Genomic DNA, 20945 nt, shown 5'->3' with positions numbered 1-20945 from the left:
GCTGCACCCACACCTCAGATCCCTACAAGGAAGAAATCAAAGAAGAAGGACTGCACTGCTGGACGCCTGACCTGCATCTGGACACTGTACTCTGCAGGACTGCATCAGCTGCACACTTGAGCTTCACCACTAAAAGGACTTTACCTGTCTTCTACTACTTCAAGAATGGAGTCCTTGTTTGCTACAGGTACAAAGGAGCTACCCAGAGTCCCCTGCATGAAGTCCTGAAAGCAGAGCCCAGTTGACCAGCGTCCAGTGGCCATTTGAGGATTCTAACCAGGCATTCTGGGAATTGTAGTCCCAACTCCCAAGGAGCAACTCAGAGCTTCTGGAACCTTGGATCAAGTTGTGGACACTTCAAAGACACAAAAAGGACCTCTGGAAGAAGATCCAGAAGTCTGGAGAGGTTTGGAGCACCTCCATAAGTTAAAGAGGTGCATTGTGGGAGTTGTAGCCCCAGATCCCAAGAGGCAAACCAGAGCCTCTGAACCCTTGGCGGGTGCTGTGGAGCAGTTACCAGAATCAAGAAACACTTCTGAAAGTAAGTGTAACAGTGTTACCTCATGGGTGGCCTGAACTCTGGAGTTTGTCCCTGTCCAGTGTGACCTTTTTTTAACCCTTTGAGTGCTAGTTGCTTCCATGCGCTAGAATACATTATTTCTTTCAAAAATCATATCTCTGGTTCCCCTTATCTGATTTTAATCATTTTGGTGGGATTTGTAAAATAAAAATATAATATATATTTTTTAAATTGGTGTTGTATTTTTATTGTGTTTTGTGTTAACTTATTTACTGTTTTGTGATTTTTAAATGCTTTACACACTTGTCTCCTAAGTTAAGCCTTGTTGCTCATTCCCAAGCTACCAAGGGTTGAGTTGGGTTTAATTTATTGAGACCTAACTGGACCTAAGTGGGGGTTATTGACATATAGCTAGGTGTAGGTACTTACCTTTCCTTACCAATAATCCACTTTCCAACACACACACACACACACATATATATATATATATATATATATATATATATATATATATATATACAGATATATATATACATATATCCCTACTGCAGCTTGTTGGCGATGCTGTGTTGTGCCTAAACTCCGATGGTGCTGTCACACCAACTTGCCACTACTTCACTTATTTCCCCACTTTCTCCTTGTTATGTAGCAAAGAGGACAGAGCTCTCTGAATGCTAGAAAACCCTAATCCTTTATTGAGCATACTCCTCGGAATGTGTTTCAGCACCCTTGTGCCTTTCTCAACCTAGAGGCACCATATTGCCTCTCCCCTTTTAAACTCACATGTAATGTACCAGCATCAATCATGTCATAGGTTACAGCATCTTTGGTGATTAGAAATGTAACATGAATTCATCTATTACATTAAGCATATATAAACGAAAAATACTACGATCATATTGCTGGATATGCGAAGAGCACATTTCAAATTAAAACTTCCCTCCTTCGAAGGGTGTTTCCAATACCGAGCAGAAGCAACTCCGTAACAATACAATAACAGTTGTAAACATTATTGCTCCTATAAACCTTTCTAATTACATATTATGTTTCTCACATATGAAACAAAAATTATTTAATCTGTTTAGCCTCCATGGGCAAAATCTGTAGAAGAATACTGCCTTAGTCGGTGAATGCTACATGCTTCCAATTCTCTTTAATTCTGTAAAAAAACAAAGACAAAATTAAAACATGGAAGTGTTTAAAGATTACATTGAAAACTACTCTGGGTCACTCACCAAAATCTAACTTACCTAACTCCACACTAAAACACCCAAGTCTAGTCTAATCATAGCCAATTTACACATGGACATGCTTCTCTTCTCCTACATTCATATACCTCCCTAATAATGTATCTTGAGTCCATCATTCTCAGGTACTTCTTTCTGTTTCCACCTCTTATATCCTTTTTGATTTCATCAATTGCTAAATATTTTAGCTCTTCTAGTCCTCCATCATGTATTTCATTCATGTGTTTCGCCATCGGGTATGAAATATCCCTGTTTTTTATTGCACAAAGATGTTGTATCACTCGTTTATGGACCTGCAGGGTTGTGCTCCCCACATATAATTTGGGACAGGTGTATCTTAAAACACACACCACATGATCACTCTTGCAGTTAAAAGTCCTCTGTACCCTATGTACAATTTTGCCATTGATCACTACTTGTTTCACACTCTCCATTTTTGCAGGCTTTTCATTTGATAAACTTCTGAAACCCATTTCCTTGCGTCAAGCATATATCACTCGTAGTCATTCTCACATCACTTCTGACCAACTTGTCTCTGGTGGACACTCTTCTCCTTTACGTTATCATTGGTCTCCGAGGTATTTCAGTCCCTTTTATAGGATCATTAGTGAGGACCTGCCAATGTTTGTTTAGAATGGCTCGTATTCTTAGCTGCGCTGGATTATATGTGGTAATAAACCTGTGCTTTGTCGCCTCATTGGCCTTCTTCAGAGGTTTGCTGAAAATTAAATCCTCCCTCTTTATAGTCTTGCCTTTTTTACATGCTTTGTTATGTACCTCTTCTTTGTACCCTCTGTCTTTTAGTCTTTCTACAACCTTTGTCTCCTCAATGACATAATGTTTGTGTGTACTAAATATTCTTTCTGTCCTTAAAAGTTCCCCATAGGGAATACTGTTAATCAGAGGGGTGGGATGGTAACTAGATGCATATAAAATTATGTTCCCCACTGTATGTTTTCTAAATATACATGTCTACGATCACTGGTCCACCACTACCACCTTAACATCTAGGAACTCAATTCCATGATATCTCACAGTATTGGTAAATTCCAAATTCAATTCATTCTGATTCAAATTTGTTACAAATTCTTTCACACTGTTCTTATCACCCCTCCAGATTATAAAAACATGCCAAAGAATTATGTAACCAGTCACAGAATTATGCGTGGCTGCCATACATCCAGGGGATGGCTGTTGAGGACCTGCTCCTCCCATCAACTCATATGCAAATTTGTAAAACTAGGGGTAAAACAGGTCCCCATAGCTGTCCCTTGTATCTGTTCATAGATACGGTTGTCAAAAGGGAAAATGTTGTGCTCCAACCACCACTTCATCTTGGTCACTAACATCCCACTTTACTTGAACAATCTGATAGGTCTTGCTTTCAAGTAATGTTCAGAAGCCCTAAGTTCATCTTTGTGTCTGATGCTTTTGTACAAGGGCCACTTGGGTGGCATTTTTCTACAGATTTTGGACATGGAGGCTAAACAGATGATAACATTTTTGTTTTGTATGTGAGAAATATAATATGTAATTAGAAAGGTTTATAGAAGCAACAATGTTCACAACTGTTATTGTATTGTTTCAGACTTGGTTCCGCTCAGTATTGGAAACACCCGTCAAAGGAGGGAAGTTTTAGTTTGAAATGTGCTTTTTGCATAACCAGCAATATAATCACAGTATTTTTCATTTATATTTGTTTTGTGTAATTGATGAAGTCATGTTACATTTCTGGTAACCAAGTACGCTGTAACCTATGAGATGATTGGTGGGGGTACATCATGTGTGAATTTGCAAGGAGAGAGGCAATAAGGCGCTTCTGAGGTTGAGAAAGGCACAAGGGTGCCAAAACGTGTTCTGTGGAGTATGCTCAGTAAAGGATTAAGGTTTTTTTTGGCATTTGGAGTGCTGTTCACTTTGCTACATAACGAAGAGAATGTGTGGAATCTGCCCACCTGGGCCAGCTCAGAAAAAAAGGATTATAGTGATAGTTAGTCTAAGCAAGAGGTCTATTTTTCTGACCGGTTACAATACTGATTGCTTGCTCCAACGTCAGCACTGAAGAATGTGCCTGTGCTCTGATTGAGCAGAGATGACCTCTCCTCTGAAGTAGAAAGGAAGGGTCATAAAGAAATAAGAGAGGTATTACAAGGAAGATTATATAGATATATATTTATGTAGGAACTGGGCTACTCTAAAACACATCCATGAAGCCTCATTCTAACTACTGAACAATTAGAATTGGTGCCTTCTTGAAATGAAATCTGTAACAATTATAAAATGCCAAGCTGACTATGAGTCAGGATTAATTGTTTCCTGATTTAGAAAATCATTGTATCATACAATCCTATAAAGAGCATGGCTAACTTAATTTTCCCCATGTGCCATTTCCACTGGAGAATTCTTTCCCACCACTTCCCTGTCATTCATTTTCAGGAAATTTCTATCAATTCTATAATTGGAACGTCACACTTCCATGTTATACATTCTTAGTGATGACCTCCGTTGGGTGCTGTGTCATCATCAAACCTCGCCGTTGGGTCCTGCGTCGTCGAATCAGCTATGCGTCAGAGGTCACTGTGTTGGTTCCTAGCAGTGCAAAGGCCTTGATGCGTCACCTTTTGTAGAAAACAGCTGCAGAACCCACTTCTGAGACCCAGGACTGGATTTGACACCTCGGCAAGGGAGGACTCACAGAGTCCAGCAGCTGGAGCAAAGTTGAAGGAAGTATTTCATGGCCCTGAGACATCATGAACAGGGGGTAAGTCAGGAAGCCTTTGCAGAAACTTGGGTTCAAGGATGTAGAGAGCAGGTCCAGTCCTTCTCACTCCCAGGCAAGAATCAGCAGGCAGCAGGCCAACACAGTAAAGGAGGTAGCAAAGTGGCAGTTCCTCCTACAGCACAGAAATCAGCAGGCAGCAGGCCACAGGCCAACACAGCAAAGCATTTAGAAAGTAACAGACCCTCCTGCAGCCCAGCAGCTCTTCTTCCAGTCAGAATGTCCTTGGTTCCAGAAAAGCTCTAATTTGGTGGGGTTTGGGGTCCAGTACCTATACTAAGTTAAGCCTGGCACATGGTGTCTGCCCTTCCTTTCCTGGCGAAATACACTCTACATGGGGTTATTCAGCCCTTTGTGTTGGGAGAGGCACAGCCCTATTCTGGTGTGTCAGTTTCTCCCTCCCATCTAGCCCAGGGAGACTCATCAGCCTAGTTATGGGCCATCAAGATGCAAATGTCACACCCCAGCTCCTTTTGTGTGTGACTGTCTAGAGACAATGCACAAAGCCCAACTGTCACCCACCCAAGACATATATTTAGTGACAGGCAAAGGCACCAAATGGTTAAAGTAAGAAAATTCCAACTTTCTCAAAGTGGCATTTTCATATTTACAAATTAAAATCCAACTTCACCATAAATTGTGAGTCCAGGGACACCAAACTCCAAATGTGTATCTTTTCCCAGTTGGAAGTTTCACTAAAGTTTGCCTCAAGGTAAACTCAATGTTAACCTCTGGGACAGATAGGTCTTGCAGTAGTGAAAAACAAATGTAATCGTTTTTCACTGCCAGGACATGTTAAATTTAAAAGTATGTCCCTACATTTTAATTACACTGCACCCTGCCCTTGGGTCTAAGTAGGGCCTACCTTAGGGGTGACTTATTTGTACTAAAAAGGAAGGTTTCAGCCTGGCAAATGGAAATACTTGCCAGGTCAAAATGGCAAAACTGCACATACAGGCTCTGCAGTGGCAGTCCAGAGCAGGCCTGAGACATGTTTAGGGTGCTATTGAAGTGGGTGGCAGAATCTATGCGCAAGCCATCTAGTAGCATTCAATTTACAGGCCCTGATGAGATGTTCTTACCAAAGATTACTACTTCGGTCTTGTCGGTGTTGAGCTTCAGACAGCTGGCTTGTTTGAACTTTTTTCTTGTGGTAGGGGTCTTGTCTGCGAGGGAGAATATGAGTGCCATATCACTGGCATAGGAGAAAATATTGATTTTGTATGCCCAGATGAAGTTGCCATAGGGATCATAGTTGCATTGAACAGGGTGTGGCTGGGTGATGAACCTTGAATCACTCTTCAGATGAGTTTGCTGTCTTCCGAAGAGTTAGGTGCCATGCTGACAGCTTCCATTCTAGCTGTTGAGTAGGAGCAGATCCCGCAAAGAGGTTGTTGGATACCAATCTCATGCACGTGTCTGATAAGGATGGGTTATGAGACAGCGTCTAACACTGCAGAGGGGAACACAAGAATGAGGGCTGTTGTGTCTTCAAGGTCAAGGATCATGCTGATCTCGTCTGTGACAGTGATGAGTGTTGTTTTGTACTGTGGTAGGGCTTGAATCCAAACTGTGTCAGTGAGGAGCTGGTGGTTGTTGAGGTGGTCAGTGAGGCATTGGTTGATCAATTGTTTTTGAACATTCACCAGATACAACAGGAAGGAGATGGGTCTGTAGATGGAAAGCATGGCTGGACCAGCAGGTGGCTTTTTCAGCAGGGGCATGATGGTGGTGTGTTTCCAGGTGTCCAGGAATGTGGTTGAGTTAATGGAAGAATTGAGGATGGGTGTTAGTGATTCACAGATCAGTAGAATTCCTTTGGTGAAGAGTGATGGGTACAAGTGTCAGAGAGGACCCCTGAGTGGATGGTCTTCATGGTAGCAACAGTTCTGACTGTGCCCATGGTGGGTCATACAGTCAAGGTTCTCTCTTCGGGAACAGTGATGGGGTCTGTTGAAGGTTGAAATTGCCATATATGGTGGTGATTTTGTTACAGAAGGAATCTGATTTGCAAGGGGGTGAAGTTACTTGAGGCAGAAGGCCACATGGTGAAATCTTTGATAAAGTTGAAGATTTCCTTCCTGCCATCTGGTTTTGTTTCAGCATTAATGCTTTCTTCAAAAGCTATGTGTTTGGATTTTTGATTTGTTGGTGGTAAGGATTAGGGTGGATTTGAAGATGTCTTTATTCATAGTATCTAGACTTGTTCTCCATTTGCACTCCAGTGGCTTGCAGTGGCATTTCTCCAGAGTGAGTCTTCTGTGTACCAGCGGGAGTGTGGTGGGTATCTAACCTTTGGGTTGTCCATGAGGGTACTTTGGCGTGTGCTTGAGAGGACCCAAGGTGTTGATGCATACAGTGATCCAGCTGTTGAGGTTCTTAATGGCTTTCTGCAAGTTGTTGGTGTGCACAGGCTGGTGTGTGGAAAAGGCAGAAGCCTAGTATTCTTTTGTGGTACTTTACACTTTTCCACTTGTTGCAGGTGATTCCAGTGGTGTTAGGTGGTGCTGGATGGGTATGCTGAAACTGATGAGGGCATCAAAAATTCTGTCCAGCAACTGGACTAAATTTGAGACGTATCTAGGAAGAATACCTTTCTAGAGTTTTAGAACTAGTTTTTTCCCAGAGCCGCTCTTTCTGTAAACGTCTTCAGGCCCATAGTTATTTTGATAACAATAACTAACTTTAAAGGGTAAATACTAAATTCATGAGGTGAATAACCAACTTAGCTGTGGAATACATGCATCTCTTTTTTAGTCCAACTACTGATTGCATGTGCAAGCCTATGGCAGCTTCAAACCATATGGAAGAATTTGAGGGGCATGTGAATTGGAATGAACAGATTTTCAACTTGGGCCAAGAAACTGAAGGCATTGGCACCCTGATTCCCCAGTGTGCAGTAAATATGGCCAGAGGAGTTTCACCATAGTAGGCACTGGTGCCTTAATGGTGCTGTGTAGTCTGGGGGAGGGAATCCTGGCCCAGTTGCAAGATAAAAGAGAGGTTTCTTCTCCCAGTCTTCAAAATCTCAAGATACACAATGTGAAAAAGTACCACTAGGTTATCCATCTACATCCTGCAAAGAAAGTGCTCAATGGACGGTAGCAAGGTATCAAGGAAACCTCTCTTGGGAGGAGCCAAGATGGCGGCCGTGTCGGACGCCTAAGCCGTGAGCTCCGACTCGGGCCCACAATAACAATCCTGTAGGGCGTGACCGACGGGGAGATTGGAGCCCTGAACTCTACAACCGGCCCCAGGGTCAGTCGCAGAGCCGAGGAGCCGAGGAGCAGAGCGGAGCAACGGAGGAGCTGGGGACGTGCGGGCACCGAGGCGTGAGTGAGGCCGTGGTGTGGCGGCGCCTCGGAGGCCCGAGCTTCCGAAGACGTGGATCGGAGTGCCCCGGTGTCCGAGGGGTGGAGGTAAGAGGCGGGGGCTTTGGTGAAGGGGAGGCTCTGAGGAGTGGGGTCCGCGCATCGGAGCGGCTTCTCCCCTCGTCGTTGCGCCCCCCCCCTCCGGCAGCCGCTAGCAGAGCGCACTGACGGGCCCGGCTGGATCGGCTCTCCTCTGCTGCGCGGGTCGCTCCCGCGGAATGTGAGGGGGAGCGCAGCATGGAGGTGCCGCGGCTGAGCGCTGGGGACGGCCCAGCTGCGTTGTGCAAACAGAGCGGCATGAAAAAGGAAAAAAATTAGACAGCTGCAGGGGCCGCATTGACCCAGCGGCCCAGAAGCCGCATTGGACTTGCGGGCACTCATCCGACCCAGGGGTGCAGCGTCCAACCACTTGGGGGACAGCCCCCCACCGCTCTGTTAAGAAACTAACGCCTTCCCCCCCCCAGCAAACGAGGAGGCAGTAAAAAGGGGGCAGCAATAAGGGCAGTGAAAAATAGGCAAAGGGGCGGATTGGCCAGGAGGCTTCCCCCGCCCGCACCATCGCCTTTGACAAAGCCGACCTCCTCTTTAGGCCTCCCTGCATTACGTTGGCAGGTACCCACGGACACGCGCAGGAGCGGTGTCTGAGGCGGACCACGGTGGGTACCTGGGCCACCCAGAACCCTAATGGCTCTATGCAGGGCAGGCACCCCGTGGGAGCACCCATATGCACCCCTGGACTGGAGCATCCAACCACTAGCAGCAGGGCCCCCCCCAACTGATCCAGCTTAATGTGCCATAGACCGGCCTGACAGACAGGGTCCACAGGCAGGCTGAAGGGACCTCAGTAGGGCAATATACGCCGAAGGAAGAACCAGTGCTATTAGGGCGCCCGGCAGCTCAAGAAACACACAATAAAACTGCCCCTTTGCTGTGAGAGTTACCCAAAAGATATAAAAATGGCCGGGAAGTCCAAGTCCGCCAAAAACCAAGAACAAAATGCACGTGGCCCGGCGTCTAGCGACCAACAGCAAATCCCAACCTTGCAGTCACTGGAGAGCACACTCCAATCCCACTCTATACAATTCGAAAAAGTGCTACAGGCAATCATGGACACTAAATCCTCGTTAGAACTCAGAATAGACACAGATCGCAAGATCTGAACTTACTCAGAGTGGACCATCGGAGCTTAACAGAGAGAGTGAAAACGACGGAAGATGCTCTAAGCAAGACGAGTCCTATAGTTTCGGATAACCAGAAACAAATTCAGCATCTGGATGCAGAGGTGAAGATCCTATGGAGGCATGCCGAAGAAGCAGAAAGCAGATCCCGGCGTAACAATGTTCGCTTCGTAGGGTTTCCTGAGAATTCCCCAGAACAGAGCTCAGAATTATTCATAGAGCAATGGCTAATTAAAGAAGTGCTGAGTGGGTCCCCTTCGAAGTTCTTCTCTGTGGAAAGGGCGCACATAGTCCCAGGGAAACCGTCATCGCCGGGTCAACCACCCAGACCATTAATAGCGAGATTCTTAAATTATAGGGACCGAGACCTGATACTGCAGCAATTTCACAGCAAAGGCCTATTCTGACACGAGGGCTCAGTGGTCCATGCTTACCCAGACTTCACACAGGAGGTACAGAAACAACGGAACTCCTTTGTAAAAATTAAACAACGACTTTGGAAGCACAATATTAAATATGCTCTCCTTTTCCCTGCCAAACTGAGAGTAATTTCTGAAGAACGCACCCACATGTTCACCTCCCCCGAAGACGCCTGGACCTGGATGCACTCTAAAGGCATATTGCAAACTAACGAAGGTACGAATGAAGAGGAGGAATGGCTGACCTCCTCATCGAGGAAGCGCAACAGGAGACGCCCCAAGGGTCAACCCACGGAGAGACAGGCAGCAGAGGAAAGGGCAAAAGTGTTGAAAGAAACCCCGCTGCTCCTGCAGAACTCTTTTGAGGCATTCCGGATGGGCCCCATGGGGGGCTCGGACTCGGATTCGGCTAGCTCGGACTCCACGATTACAGAAGCGCTCAGGGGCCCGAATGTCACCCCTAGAACTGCAGATGAACTGTGAACGGTAATAACGAGACAGCCTCCACTGCCCAGTTGGGGTGACAAGCGGTCAGGGAACAGGGGTGACTGCAGCAGGAACCGAACTGCCAGCCATGGTGGCTACCCACGAGTATCTTTCGAACAATTAATTCCTCCCTGTTGTGAACGCTGGTTAACATTCAAGTGCACACGGAATGGGGGGAGCTAACATTTAGAGAGTGCCCACACTCACACATATACATACACGCAGACTAGGGCTGAGGAAGGATGTGAGCTCCGTATAAAAGACACATCTGGCAATCAGAATGGCTCCCCCACAGGTATTCGTACGGATGCAGGTTTCACCAAGTAGTAGTGTGTGGTGTGGTTCACTGCAAGATAGCAGTTGTTTAAGGGAAATAGATAGAACGGGGGGAGGGGAAGGGGGAGTTAAGTTGTATGTTATAGGTCAACTCAGAGGACAGGTATACTACTGCGGATATCAGTCTTAAGCACACACCCGGCGAGATCCAGAGTGGGTATTGCAGAGGTACACCACACAATAATACATGTCCTAACATGTAAATATACATACACACCAATATGAAATAGTCACGTGGAATGTGAGGGGCATGGGCACGTCAGGCAAAAGAGCGTGAGTGTACGCACGTCTCAGACGCCAGAGAGTTCACATAGCTATTCTACAAGAAACACACTTGCTGGAGCCTGAGCTACAGGAGATGCGTGGGAAATTGGGTGGGCAGATAATAGGCACAGCCTATTCAGCATTTGCTAGAGGAGTACTGATATGGATAACAGGTGACGTCCCATTTGTCCGAACCTCGTATAAGTTAGACCAAGGGGGCAGATACGTAATAGTAGAGGGACAACTAGATGGGAGACATTTATTGATTATAGGGATTTATGCCCCCAACAACGCCCTGGCGGGGTTCTTGGGTACACTCACCCCGGCACTACTAGTAAACCCCGCAGCCCGGCAATATGGGGGGGCGATTTCAACAGCTTACCAAATGCAGTGCTGGACAGATCAAACCCCCCCAATAAAGGAATAACAAATAGAAGTGCTAAGTGCCCTTTGCAGACATGGGCGGAAGATATGAGACTACATGACTTATGGCGTATGCAACACCCCCAACAGAGAGAATACTCATTCTACTCAATACCCCACAAAGTGCACACTAGAATAGATATAATCTGGGCACTGCGTACATATGCACATTGACTAACGGGACAGAAGACCTGGCTAAGACATTATCGGACCACTCACCGCTCAGAATGACATTAAATTGGGGGAGGAGACGCTCAGTGATCCCTACATGGCGATTACAGGCGGAAGCGCTCCAGGACCAGGCATACGCAGATGGACTGGACACGGCATTGAGGCAGTACTGCGAAATTAACACAGATTCCGCAGGCTCAAGAGCGGCAGAGTGGGAGGCGCATAAGGTGGTAGTCAGAGGGCACTGTATATCGTCCACTTGGGGGTGAGACGTACCCTACACGCAGAGATTAGTAATTTAAAAAAGGAATTGAGAGCACTTGAAACAGCGGTGGCAAGGAAGGAGACACCCTACACCACGCTAAAAGAGGCGCGCATAAAATACTATGAAGTAGACTCTCGCCTTCGCAGACACGACCACAAATATCATTTAATGCGCCTACAGTCGGAGGGAGACAGATCAGGCAGGCTGCTGGTGTGGCTCCTACAGGGGGACCGACAGCAGTCTCCAATAGGGACTATAAAACTAGATGACGGCAAGACAGCCACCACGCAAGAAGAGATAAATGGGGCGTTCAGGGAATACTATACGAACCTCTATGCCAAACGCTCGGCCTGTACTCCCGCACAGCTTGCATCCTTTTTTGCAGGATCTCAATTGGCACAACTATCTCAGGCAGATGGTGAGAAACTAGAGGCCCCTCTGAGCGCAGAGGAATTGGACGTAGCACTAGCACAGATGCCCAGGAATAAAGCGCCAGGAATAGACGGCCTCCCAATAGAATACTATGCGAAGTACTCAAAGCATTTAAAGCCTCATCTGTTGAAAGTATTTGAGGAGGCATGGAACCACAAGGCACTGCCCCCCACGCAGAGAGAGGCTATGATAGTGGTCCTACCCAAGCAGGGACGGGACCCTACAGATGTTAAATCCTATAGACCACTTTCACTTCTAAACACTGACTGCAAAATCCTGGGTAAAATATTGGCTAATAGGTTAGCACCCGTCATACACACTCTGATACACGACGACCAAAATGGCTTCATCCCCAAATGCAACACCTTTTTAAATATCCGCAGACTATTGGATGTGCTGGGGGGCACTCCACCGGAGGCGTATGAGGAAATGGTGCTTTCACTAGACATTGAGAAGGCATTCGACACACTAGGGTGGGACTTTTTATTTGCCACTATGCGGAAAATGGGAATCGGCCCTAATTATATACAATGGGTACAGACATTGTACACTAACCCACAAGCTCGTGTGAAAACGGGAGGAGTTGTATCTGATAGCATCCCGATTGCTAGAGGCACCAGACAGGGATGCCCCCTGGCCCCCTTGCTGTTCGCAATAGCAATGGAACCATTGGCGACCCGCCTGCAGATTATGGAGGACAGCTGGGGTATATTCAGGAATGGGGCGCACCATATAATATCTTTATATGCAGACGACGCCCTAATATACGTGCGGAAGGGAAGCAAGACGATTCCATTAGTAATTTCTCTCCTGATCGAATTCGGAGAGATATCAGGACTGGTGGTGAATTGGTAAAAATTGCGCGTGTTCCCATTGACCGTATGGCCCCTGTTAAGCAGAGAAACAACCCCGACTGGGCACCTGAAATGGTGCTTTGACTCGTTCAAATACCTGGGGGTGTAAATATATCACAGACCAGATGATCTCAGAGATGGAAATTTGGGGAGAGCATTGGCTTCCATAAAGGGGTCGTTACGATTTTGGAGTAAATTACCATTGTCACTGATGGGCAGAGTGGCAATAGCAAACATGCTGATATTACCCAGGCTTCTATATTACTTTGTGGCATTGCCGCTCTTGATCCCCAGGAGTTTCTTCCGATATTTGAACGGAACCTTGCTGCAGCTCATATGGGGAGGGGGTAGAGCGCGTGTCGCACTCACTACACTGCAGCGCCCAGTGAATGCGGGCGGCCTGGGTGCCTCCAATTTTGAACTCTACTACGCGGCTGCACAGTTACAGTGGATACTGAGTTGGATGCATAGACCCACACAGGCGGAGTCTGCCTGGGTACTGACGAGTTTGCCCGGTGAACCCTTGGTCACTTGGCTGGCAACCAGGTCTCCGAAGGGGGCATCTGATAAACCGCTTATGCTAGTGGCGCATACATGCTGGGAAAGATATATTCAAAATGGCCGCAGCGTGCTCCCCTACTCCCTGCTCATCCAGTTAGGACTAGTCCCTGGATGGGACAGAGGGGATAGAAAGCACTCGTTAATGGCCTGGACAGAGGCGGGCATAGTGACGGTAGGAGACTGCTTTGAGGAAGGAACATTTATGTCTTTTGAAACAATACGGGCCCTCACATCAGTAAATCCTGGGCAATTTATGGCATACTACGCCATATGCCATTCAATCAGGAAGACATGGTCGGCAGGAAACCAAGAACCAACGATCTCCCCCACACTGCACCACATGCTGCAATATGACAATCAGACAAAGGTTGTGTCGAATCTATATAAATACCCTGTACCCAACCTGGAGAATGTACGGGGAAGGTGGAACGCTGTTCTTCCAAACCCAATTTCACAAGAGGAGTGGCCGAACGCTTTACATCACACACAGGGGGTATCGAGAAACCCCAGATTCCGCTATATGCAATTCAACTACACACATCAAACGTACCTCTCACCAGCCAGGATCAAACACATGCTCCCCAGCTCGGACCCAACCTGCCCGAGGTGCAAGGCCCCACTGGCACACTTCTACCATATGGTTTGGGAATGCGCCCAGGTGTACAGGGAGTGGAGCGGAGTGGTGGAGAGGGTATCGGAATTGACGGGGCTGGCGCTCACAGTGGACCCTAAATCCTGCCTGCTGGGCCTGAGACAGAGAGATAAGAAACATAAGCACCTACACAGGTTCACAGACCTAGCATAAGTGATGTACAAAAGACTGATAGCGATGAACTGGAAAGCGGCCACAGCTCCAGATCTGAAAACCTGGCATAGCATGACACTGCGGTGGGCTAGTGCAGAATCACTGGTACTGCAAAAATCAGCAAGGGAGGGCCAACAACATACAGGAAGCGAGGTCTGGGAAACTTTAATAAGCAGATTAGAGGCCAAGAGCGATGAGAAACCGCCATGAATTGGAACATATGGTGGCCCGAGACAATCACACTTTTACCTAACTAATCTTAATACCCCAAGTAAGCTGGACGGGACAAATTATAAAATTAGAGAACGCTCACACGCCCACCTTTTCCACCTGATGCAACCCATAGTGATTAATAAGAGCGGATCTAGTGCCCAGTGCAGGAATATTAAGTCATGGGGAGCCATGCACCACAAACTGTCACTAGACTGGGCCTCTCCCACCAACATAAATAACTGCATAGCCCAGGGAAAGAGCATTACTAAGCCGGGGCACACAAGTCCACTAAAGCCGCATGGTTAATTTGATTATCCAGAAACCGCACCTGAACACCTTCTGAGTATAATGACAAGACCTAAGTTAAGTTTTATTGTTTATTTGTATGATAATTGCATAACAGATCTACCATCTCCTGAAACTGTAAATGTTAAATGTTGGAAACAGATCTAAACTGAAAATTCAATAAAAACATTTAAATAAAAAAATCAAGGAAACCTCTTGGTAGGGTGGGCACTGTGATTTCCCCAGTTTATGGTCATTATTATTATAGAGGCTGCAGGATGCTGGCAGGGCCTCTTTATTTGGAGGAACTTTACATTAAGTTATCCTCAGTATTGGATTCTGGTGGATACAGACTACAGATCTGTGTACATACTTTATATCACAAATGGAACAAAAATACAACGGTGTAAAAGCCAACCATGACTGTTTCATTCAAGAGGAGGAACCTGGAAAGGCTTGTATAGCATACAGAGAGGTACTGCTGGATGAGGACCACTCCCTTAAGCCACAGATTACTAAGGTGGTATCCCCCTAGGTTCACATTTTGCACATGTTGGGCAAAGTTCTTGCATTTATTTTAAAGACCTTTAATGCCAAAGTGGTAATATCATGCACTCTATCTCAGTAAGATTACTATTCCAGTCTTTCTTAAAGTCTTTTTATGTCTTCCAGACAGTCTTCATTTAAGTCAAAATGCATATACGACTCTACATTCATAAATGTGAATACTGAGAGAAGTTTCAGCTTGTGACAAAACCAAGACACACTTCACTGGCTAGTGAGGTAAAGGGTAAAGGGTCAACTTTACAGTAGTATGTTTTTTTACAATTCTTTATTGTTTTAACAAACAAAACAAAACAACAATCATAGGTCTCAAATACCCCACTTGGTCCATATTAGACCTGGCAGCCTTTTGGCGTGTCTGCCCTGTCTTTTTGCCCTCGGACCTCCTTTTTTCATGGTGTACTGGACTCTGTTTTTGCTGGTTTATTGCATCGACTCTGTTTTTGCTAGTTTATTGTCTCTTCACACTTTACCACTGCTAATTAGTGCTAAAGTGCAAGTGTTCCCCACCTAAATTGTACTGTGTATTGGTTTATCCATGAATGGCATATTTGATTTACTGGTAAGTCCCTAGTAAAGTGCACTAGGGCCTGTAGATCAAATGCTACTAGTGGGCCTGCAGCACTGATTGTGCCACCCACATAAGCTGCAGTATCTGGGTGTGCAGTTTTAAACTGCCAATTCAATTTGACAAGTGTACCCACTTGCCAGGCCTAAACCTTCCCTTTTACTACATGCAAGGCACCCCTAAGGTCGGCCCTAGGTAGTCCCATGGGCAGGGCGCAGTGTATGTTAAAGGTGGGACATGTACTGATGTGTATTACATGTCCTAACAGTGAAATACTGCAAAAGTCAGCCTTCACTGTGCAAGGCCTATTTATTTCATAGGTTAACATGGGGCCTGACTTTAAATATTATTATAGTGCAGATTTCCTTTGAGAGCAGATAAAACATTTGGAGTTTGGGGTCTCTGAACTTACAATTTAAAAATACATCTTTTAGTGAAGTTGGTTTTTCGATTGGTAGTTTGAAAATGCCACTTTTGCAAGTAGGCATGTTCTTGCTTAAACCGTTCTGTGACCCTGCCTGTTTGTGGACTGCCTGTCTGGGTCAGTTTGACAGTTGGGATGTTTACTCATCTCCTCTAGACAGTGAGACAAAGGGAGCTGGGGTGTAGCCTGCATATCCTGATGACCCATCTGAGCTAGAGTGGAGGGAGGAGTGGTCACTTACACCTGAAAGGACTGGGCCTGCCCTCGCACAATGCCGTCTTCAGCCCCCTGGTGTGTGTCTGGGGCCTGGCCTGGACAAGGAAGAATCTTACAAACACTTGAGACTTTGCCTTGAAGTTTGCATATAAGTATTGGACCTAAAATCTTTCTAGAATCTTTCTGGAATCAAGAGGAATCTCTGCCAAGGATAAGAGCTGAAGAGCTGGAGGAGGAGTACTGTCCTTTTGCTTTGTTGCTTTGCTGGATTGGCCTGTAGTTGCTGCTTCTACCTTAAAAGAGACCAAAGGGTGAACTTTGCTGCGTATCCGGCTTGAGAAAGTTCTCCAAGGGCTTCCTCTTGGCATTCTCAGGGATATCATCTTCCTACAGCACTGTTTCAGTTTCATCTTCCTACAGCATTAGAAGCTGTGTGTTTTGAGCTGTTCAAGGAGAAAAACCACTTCAGTGCCTTCAACGATGCCACTTGCCTGCACCGTGTCCTGCCAACGCCGCACGGAGCCGCACTGCTCTGCTTCGCACCGCGACCATGGTCCCACCAACGCTGTCATCAGACGACTTCAATGAGCTGCTGCTCGCACCACGACCTGTGGGCCCCGCACTCTGGCATCGCCTGCTCACACTACAGCTTGTGCATCCCCGACAATGCCTCTCCTGCTGACACCAGCGCTGCTGCCTGGACCATGGCCTGTAGACACCACTTGTGAGGAACACGAAGCACCATCCCGTCCTGCACCGCAGTCCTGGTCCACCAAATCAGTACCATTGACTCCAGTGTCATCAACAGACGTCCCTGTCTGCACTGTGACTAGTAGACGCTGCCCGGAGCTGTTCCACGCCGCACCACTGACTGGGCCTACTGAAGATGACGCTGCCTGCAAGTGACCTGGTGACACTGCACATCGCACCGCCCTGCCCCTCCTCACACTGCAGCCCTGGTCTCACCGATGCCACTGGACAACCATCACTGAGCCGCTGCCTGCACCGTGACCTGTGGCCACAGCACATCTCACCGTCCTGCTTAGCACCGCAGCCCTGACTCCATCCATGCCACCGCTCCTGATTTCATCAGCCCAGAGCTCGATCTGCAACACGTGTGACTTCAAGGGCCCGAAGAACCCTGCACCAACTCCGGAACCAACACCATGACACCAGCGACACCACTCTCTGGAGCTCACTGCGAGGATCACGATGCCCTGCAAATTCCAAGGTACTGTTTGCAGGTCTTTCCGTAGCTGGCCCACGATGCCACGGCCAGCCTGAACTGTTTTTTTTTATCATGACTCAGTGATAGCCCCAGATGGACCTATCGACTTCAAGGAACTGTGTTTTTAAGTTAAATCTTACAAAATTCATATTTTTAGCACTGTATGTTGGATTTTTCTCATTTTGGTCTTGTTTTACAGATATATACTGGCTTTTTTTCTAAAAGTGGTGTGGTGTCCTTTTGTAGTGTTTTCACAGTGTTATTGTGTGCTATGTGCAAATGCTTTACACATTGCTTCTGAGATAAGCCTGACTGCTCTTGCCAAGCTACCAGGGGGGTGAGCAGGGGTTATCTGAGTGGGTAACTCCTTTATCCTGACTAGAGTGACGGTCCTGACTTGGACAGGGTACAAACCGACTGCCAACTAGAGATCCCATTTCTAACATTTGTTGTCAGTGGTGAGGATAGGACTTGCACTTGGACTTGACCTACCGTGATTGGTGTACACTACTACCATATCGCAGACCACTACATGCCATATACCGATTTTTATTTTTTATTTTTCTCTTTGACCTATTCTTGAGTTCAAGTGAACCCAGACGATATCATGTGTCAGTTAAGAGAATCATCAGTTGAATCCCTGTATTGCTACATGCACTACGTGCATGTGGCAGCACTACGTGCAAGGTAAACAGTGGTGCAGAGTGTGGACCATTGGCCTCTGCTTTCATTGGCCTTCGCTTCCATTTTGGTTCACGACTCCATTTTGTCGAGTCTGGTTCGGTGCATAAGGCACTGTTCTGTGTTTTTCCACAAGCTTCGGCAAGCTGAAGGGTGGGGTGTTTTTCTGCTCAATTTCGCTCCATCTGCCTGGTACAAAGGGCGCTATTTACATTCCACGAGCTATCAGTTAGAACAACAGGGGAGATGCGCCTGTTCAAAAGGAGGAATGCAAGCTGCCTGTACACAAGGAGGAATGCAAGCTTCACCTTGGAGTCCTCTCCTGGGAACTTGGCCCGTTGTGAGGAGACGTCTCGAAGGGTGAACAAGGTACCGCCGATTGCACAATTTGTAAAGGAGGGGGTCTTTTTCTAGAAAAGACTCCTGGGCGTTAGCAAATACTATAAAAGTTGGGGGCCTGGATGGGCTGGTGTAGGAACTCTCTTCTGGGTTGGACGCAACGCCAGGAGGACTGATTGTCCCGAACAGAGGCTCCCTGTGCTAGCTGATTTGGGTTCCCCAGCTTTGTGTACGGCGGAGGGATGCAGACGCTCTTTTCGGTGAAGCTTTTCAATTTATTAAGTGTATTGTGTGTGCGCGCGTAATATGTACTTATTCTTGCAGTCATTTTCATGCTATTGAGCATTGAAGTATATTGTGTGTGCGCGCGTAATATGCACTTATTCTTGCAGTCATTTTCATGCTATTGAGCATTGAGGTATATTGTGTGCGCTTGTATTATATGCACTTACTCTTGCAATTATTCACAGAGTGCTTATATCTTTATCATTATTCTCATGTTATTCTCCTGATGTATATATATATATATATTAGTGTGGTTTAGTTTTGCTAGCTGAGAACTTGCCCCTTAAATAAACTTGATTATTCTACTTACGAAGGTGTTTGAGAGTGATTGCTTTACATTGTGCCTTAAAATATCCTGAAGTGCATAGTTTTGATATTCTGAAGAGTAAAGCAGCACAATCCCAGGATTAGGTTTTTGATGAGGATAGGGTAGAAACCTATACTGTGAAGGAACTAAAGGCAGTTTGCAAAAACCTCAAAGTCCAGGTCAGAGGCCTCACCAAGAAGGAGGAGCTACAAAAGGCACTGAAGGCCTGGGTAGCAAGCAGAGCTGCCAGTGGGCACTCCTGAGGAGCCAGTTGGGGAGGCTGTGGAGCCAAATCCTAGGGAGGATGTGCTGGGGGTGCAGGAGCTGCCGGGGGGGGAGGTACCCCTTGGATCAGGCGGCAGTGGTGGTTCTAAGGACCTGACTCCAGACGAGCTGGAGAACAGGAGAGAAGCCAGGAGGCTCCAGATTGAGTTGGAGAGGTTGAAAGTGGAGGAGTAGAAAATGCTCTTGGATCATGATCTGTGTGGACTACCGGGGGCTCAATGCCATCACCAAAACTGACGCCCTCCCCAGAGCAGATGAGCTCATTGATCGGTTGGGGGCAGCCATGTTCCTCAGCACATTTGATTTAATCTCTGGGAAATGGCAGATTGCATTAACTGATGAGGCCAAGGAGAGGTCAGCGTTCTCAACACCAGAGGGACATTTGCAGTTCTGGGTCATGCCCTGCGGGTTAAAGAATGCCCCTGCCACCTTCCAGGGGTTGGTCAATCAGGTCCTGGCTGGGCTTGAAAACTTCAGTGCCGCCTACCTTGATGACATTGCTGTGTTCAGCTCCAGTTGGAAGGATCACTTGCAATACCTCTGGGAAGTGTTGAAGGTGCTGCAAGCAGCAGGCCTCACTATGACTACGACATTGCTGCATTCAGCTCCAGTTGGAAGGACCACTTGCAATACCTCTGGGAAGTGCTGAAGGCACTGCAAGCTGCAGGCCTCACTATCAAAGCCAGTAATTGCCAGATAGGGCAGGTGTCAGTGGTGTACTTGGGACACCAGGTAGGAAGCAGCCAGGTGGCGCCCCTACAATCCAAGATTGATGCCATTTGGGCTTGTGCACCCAACAAGACCCAGACAGAGGTGAGAGCCTCCCTGGGCCTCACCGGGTACTGCAGGAGATTTGTCAAGGGGTATGGCACCATTGTTGCCCCCTTGACAGAGCTGACGTCTAAGAAGCAGCCTAGACAGGTGATCTGGACTGAGGTGTGCCAGACTGCGTTTGACACCCTGAAGGAGGCCATGTGCACGGCACCCATGCTGCTGGCCCCTGACTTCTCCAAGGAGTTTGTGGTACAGACAGATGCTTCAGAGAATTGTGTGGGAGAAGTACTTTCACAGCTGAATGTCGAGGGCCTAGACCAGCCTGTAGTCTTCCTTAACAGGAGACTACCCCCCTAGGAACAGAGGTGGAGTGCAATTGAAAGGGAAGCTTTTGCTGTGAAGCAAGACCCTACTTATTTGGGTCTCACTTCCGGGTTCAGATCGAACACAGACCCCTCAGATGATTAATACAGATGAGGGGTGAGATCCCACATCTGTTGAGGTGGTCCATTTCCCTACAGGGGATGGACTTTACGGTGGAGCACCTTCCTGGCACAGAACACGGCAATGCTGATGGTCTGTCCAGGTTCTTCTACCTTAGTGAGGAGGACTCCCCAGGGGTTGGGTAGTTCCCCCTACTCTCAGCTGGAGGGGACATATATTAG

The sequence above is a fragment of the Pleurodeles waltl genome, chromosome 3_1 (assembly GCF_031143425.1).
Source record: "Pleurodeles waltl isolate 20211129_DDA chromosome 3_1, aPleWal1.hap1.20221129, whole genome shotgun sequence".
NCBI classification, from domain to species: Eukaryota; Metazoa; Chordata; class Amphibia; order Caudata; family Salamandridae; genus Pleurodeles; species Pleurodeles waltl.
Note: the sequence above shows the minus strand (reverse complement) of the source record.